The sequence below is a fragment of the Anoplopoma fimbria genome, chromosome 4, assembly GCF_027596085.1.
Source record: "Anoplopoma fimbria isolate UVic2021 breed Golden Eagle Sablefish chromosome 4, Afim_UVic_2022, whole genome shotgun sequence".
In the NCBI taxonomy this organism is placed as follows: Eukaryota; Metazoa; Chordata; class Actinopteri; order Perciformes; family Anoplopomatidae; genus Anoplopoma; species Anoplopoma fimbria.
In genome coordinates this window covers 23,134,914-23,140,913 of record NC_072452.1, presented here as the reverse complement: position 1 = coordinate 23,140,913, position 6,000 = coordinate 23,134,914, and positions in this window count along the sequence as shown.

Below are 6,000 nucleotides of genomic sequence, written 5' to 3'. Positions count from 1 at the left end.
ATACCTCCACGTTGAGGAAACTGTGGTGAATATTACCCACTGATTGTGGTGCGATAAGTGAATATTATCCACTGATCACATCATGATAAAATTACCTTAAGGGCCCGTTTCCCCATTGTCAAAGCAGATATAGTCCAAATTATGAGCGACTTCAAGAGTTCTGTAACAGTATTTTAATTATCTGGTTTAGGATATTTTCCGGATTATATATATCATTATATTTTGTGAATTGTACACTTTATTCCACTGTTTGTAAACATATATTGTCTATTCTTATACTCTATGAATTTTTTCCCCTTTTCCTCTTCTTCCTCTAACTTCTAGTCTGAAAACGATATATACATAAACGTTGTGATAGATGCGATAGTTGCTGGTGCCACTGTCAAAAAGACAACTATAACGCTTTCTATTTGTTTTCTTCTACTAAAAACAAATTTAGCTAATTATTCAGACAATCAGGGAAAAAGCAAGAAATATATTCAGATATATATATTATATTGCATTTCATTCCTAATCTCTCCAAGGCCGTCTCTCCCTCGCTGCAACCGACAAAACCACTACACTTTATGCAAATAAATGCCCCCATGGCGCCTCCAATATGCCAATTAGCGCATGACATCATCTGGCAACTTTTTGAGACTAGCTACTTTCATTGGAGAACAGTTGGCATGATGCACAGGACAATTTGCATTTTGTGTTCCACAGCTTTGTGCTGAAAATCAAGCATGTATTTACCCGGTAGATTAATCCCGGTGGCAGACAGAACTGCGTAGTGAAACAAATCAACATTGACTTCATAATGATAAGTTAAAGCAAAAATGTGTGTGTAGCCACTTTTAGTTTGCTTGCTTGAAAAAGCAGATTAATAGAAATAATTTGAGCCCGCAAGATAAGATCTCACACAAAAAAAAAAACAACTAACATCTTAAACCAAACTCATGCGGCACACAGAGGCCAAGCATTCTGTCATAATATGTGGAGGCTTTTCATTATCATTTTTTTTCTCTTCAGTGAGCTGTGCCTTATTTAATTGTAATTCACATAAAGAAAAAAACTATATTTCAATATGTTCAAAAAGGCATAAAGTGTTAGTTCATGACAAAAACATGGCCCAGCAGAGCACACAGAGAAAGAGAGAAAAACCCTCTGCTACCACAAACTAGGGAAAGCCAACCTACTTTCACAAGGGCTTGAAGTCAAAAATGCTGTGCTACAAAAGGCCACTTGAGGGATTTTACCATGTTGTAGTAGCACTGTGAGAAAAAAAAAATTCCAAGAGTCATCTAAAGGAAAAAAATTACGCTGTGTGCATTAGGCAATATACAAATAATTCAGCCCACCCTTTCCATCCCCACATATATATATATATATTACACAGGGGGGTAAGTAAACCAGTACCACACCTCCACAAGACAACTTGCTTATCACACTGACAAGCCTTGAAGCTGAAGATGGGGTACTTCATTAGGATTGCCTTTTGGATAGTTCTCTCTGGTTGCCTTCTCACAAATTCCCTACCCATTAGTGACTTCGGTGTACACCTTTTGCGGAAGGTTGAATGTGTGAGTCCTTTTAAGCCAAATGTATTTACCTGCTCAGTCTGCTAAGTTTCTGCCAGTTGCTAATACAGTCTGATGTTTTTTTCTTTTTTCTGTCCAAACAGCTATCAGATTCAACTTTCTATGCTCCAAAAGATGTGAAGGTAAGGCTATATTTTGTATTGTTTTACATCTAGAATATAATGTTGCAGTCCAAAAAAACTTGAAAATGCAATATATATATATATACTGTACCAAATATGATGATGATGATGGATTGATCGGTTTGTGAACACTAAGTCATGAACAAAAAAAGTCATTTTGGGTACTCCCCAGCATCAAAGAAGCCAAAGTGTCAGGGTTTAGATGAACTTTTATAAACCACATGTAAAGGTTCTCTAGTACAGGAAATGAGCTTGGCAGGTGTTGCTACTTCACACATATGTGACAGCTTCTATTTGCTGACTTCTACCCCGTGCAGCCACACATCTGCCTCAGTCAGAGCAGTAAAAGGAAGCTAAAACATCTCTCTCTCTCTCTCTCAAACAGCCACAATGCATTACTAAAGCACTGGACTGCGTTAGGAGAGAACTTGAAGGAACCGTGCAACACGAATGCAACGACCCCAATCAATACACTGACATGGCTATCGACTACTTAGAACGATTGGGAAAAGACCGTGTAAGTATTTCTACACACTGTGTTGCCAAATCAAGTGCCAAGTAAATAGAAATGTGCTCCATTGGACTGAACTAACTTATCGTTTCCTCCCCAGGCGCTGTCAGACTCTGAAGAATGTGCATGCGAGAAATGGCCTCAAGTTCCTTACAATGAGTTTCTGGACAAGACGTTGAATTTGCTTCAATGTGATAAAACTCAATCCTCGCAATTATGAAATGCAAAAAAGAAAAAGGACAACTGAACTTTCTCTTGTGTGAGATGATGTGACCAACAATCGGTTCCGAAGCAGACGGACCTTTCAAGAATGTATCCGGGTGTTTTAAGGATTTGATGTAATCAAGCAACTTCCACACATGTCGAATGGAGTGATCTCAGGTATATCTGTTTTTAGAGATCCTTTGATTCTTAACACTGCTTTCAAATATTTACATTTGTAACCAAGTCATTGCAATGTGGAGAAATGGCAACTATTTATTCTGAATGTATTTTTTACTACATATTATTAATCTTATAATTCTACAATTATATATATATTGTTTTCCTCTGTGAAATGTATTTAAAAGTTCTCGATCAATTTTACAACAATGAGGATGTATTTGATGTAAGCTCCTGTAAAGCTCTGAATTTCTATTTATGTATTTATTATTTATTTAATATAATGTATGTTGGTGCGCTAAACCTGATGGTATAACTTAATGAAAGGCTATCTTTCTATCGTTTGTGAATTGCCATTAAGAACATGAATAAATTATGGAAAACAAGCTAAACATCTTTGTCCAAGCTCTTGTGAATTGTTAGATGGAGACTCTGTGGCATAAAAATGCTATCTGGATTATGTTTTGGATTAAGCTTCCTATAAAATATACTTGTACACGTGTACTTTCACACAGAAAACGTTTTTTTTACGTTTTTCTACTTTCGCACCGCAACTTAAGGCATCAACTTATCACACTGTGTGTAAACAACACAGTACCAAGACGGCAAACTCTTATTACTTCTTATAACAGCAGAACAGATCCACTCTTACCTTTCAAAATAAAAGCCCTAAATATACTGCGTTATGATCTACCAGAGGGAACACAAATACACTCAGAGTATTTCACTAAAAGGAGACTCAATTAAATGGCTTACAGTAGTTTAGACTGTACAAACAGTTTAGCTCAGACAGACGCTGCACTGGGTCAAAAGGATCCTGGTAGATGGTTCTCTGCCTGCACAAATCTATTCTAACTTTTTACTGAAAAAGTGCTTCAAACGTCGCAATTTTGCTTATTTGCCTGTTTGAACAATTTTGATGCAAAGTACTCGCATCAATTTTGCATTTTCTTATCGTTTTTTTAACCCAGCCCAAAGTGCGTAAAGGGCCTTCAGAGGCAGATTTCCCCTCCTAACTTTAGCAGTGATGCAATTGGTGTGGGAGTGGATGCATAGGCTCTGGAGGCTGAGTTTCCTCAACGTTACAGGCAAATGAAGACAGTCAGGCTGTCCACAAGAAGTTTGAGCATGGAAAGTCAAAGTGATACATTCACTGTCAAGTCATTTTTAGAACAAACACAGACTCTGTACAGTCCCACAGAGCTTAGCGGTTTGTGCCGAAAGGTAGATCCACTTTACTTTTTGCCAGTGTCGGCAGGTTTGCTGTTATTTGGTTTCATAATATAGTAGCATGATAACTAAGGATTTTTTATTTATATGGATCATCAATGATCTATTATTAGTATCGGTGGCAAAAGAAAAGTGATCAGGAATCTAAAAGTTATATATTTGCTGCCTTTTTTCTTTTGTGCTGATCCAAACTGAGATCTGATCCGTGACTGATCCTTGATATAATAATAATAATAATAATAATCAATCCTTTATTAGTCCCACAATGGGGAAATTATTTCTCTGCATTTAACCCATCCCGGAGGAGCAGTGGGCTGCAATGAAGCGCCCGGGGAGCAACTTGGGGTTAGGTGTCTTGCTCAAGGACACCTCGGCATGTTGCCGGTAGAGGGGCTTGAACCACCAACCTTGTGGTTACGGGACAAGCGCTCTACCTCATGTGCCACAGATATGATCCGAACCGTGAGTTTTATGATCTGTTACACCTCTAGTAGGTAAGGTTGGGGCACAGTGGTTATCAAAATCTCATGCATTGACCAGCCCCAATGGACCAATACATTAATAATTTCATGCATGGTTACAAGTCCCATCCTAAAAAGACAAAATGTAGCTTTTTGTTCATTCTATGGATAGTTTTAACCCTATGAATCCTGCTCGTTGCCGAGTTTGCGCTCTGTTTATGTTAAAAGTTTATGTTATGACTATTCATATTAGCTTGTGTATGGCTAGCTGTACTGCCAAAAAAGCAAATGCTAATGTTATCTAGACTAAATCATTACAGAAAAGTATATTAATCATATGGAGAGGGTGCCATAGGTGGCACCAGGACTAGTGTGAGTCACCTCCTAAAAAAACACTGAGCATGCTTTTTTTTTTTTTTTTTTTTTTTTTTTTTCCTCAATGGGATGTTTCCATATTTGAAACCACCATTATCAAGTAAGAAATCATTTTGTGCCCCTTTAGATCATTTGTTTTATCTTTTATTGAAATATTAAGTAGTAGATTTCAAAGAAAAAATGCCAGAAACGTAAAGCCACACAGATGCACCAATTGAGTTTTCTCAATCCAGCCACGATTTACAATAATGCAATACACATCACACATCCTTCTGCACAACACCTCAGAATAGGTGCACAGCTTCTAAGAGCATGGGTCTCAAATTCTTTCACTTTGTAACCACATCAAAAGGGTTGCATATCCTGTTTATCTCTAAACCTACTAGTCTCACCTCAGTGACTGATGGGCGCTCATACACATTGAACACTGCATTTATCTGCTACTGTTTATAAAGAACTGAATCAGTGACTTTTTTTTATATTCTCTCGATCCTAGTGGAGTTAACCAACACAATGCTCTGACTCACCTGTAAACCTACTACATAAAAAACTAATAATATTAATAATAATAGCATTAGCCTTTAACATTACAAGTTTAGTGACAACATGAATTATTCTATGAGCCACAATAGATTCAAGTTCAACACAAGATTTACAAGAGAAAGCAGAATTTAATTACAGTTCGAACATTCAGATCACAATATTAAAATGATGTGGGTTGGTGTCATTAAACAGAAAGGTCAACTGTGAGTTGGCTGCCTGATGTTAGACGCATACACACAACATTTAGCTTTAAGCAAGTCTTAAAAATGGACAGTTGGAAAGGTGGATTTAAGGAAGACTTGACTCTTCTGATTTACAAGGCAGCGAATTCCCCTTATGACTGTGAAGCCACCAAAGGAATTTCCAACATAAAATATTTACAATGATGTACTAGCTGCAGCAGGAAGGCAGGCAATTTACATGCAGCGCCTTCATACAAACTTTTAGTATAACATGTATACTACTTTGTCAATGTGCTGCCATGCAGGTTTTCCCACTGCATTGTCAATAAATGCAGGAAAAACTAAAACGTAAGTATCAGATATCAACATTAGCAGAAACATCGCCACGCAAAAGTTATAAGTGATCCAATAAAAATAGTAAAACAAACAAGTACGAAACCTGGAGCTGTACATACAACTGCAAGGCTTGATCCTTGGAAACAAGTTCCCTGAATGCACTGGTAATTCCATCTGTTGCCCAAACCAGTGGGAGGGAAACACACCACTCCATTCACAAGCTCAATACTACAAGAGTAAATGATCCACTGCGTCGCATACACAGGAAACCAAAGCATT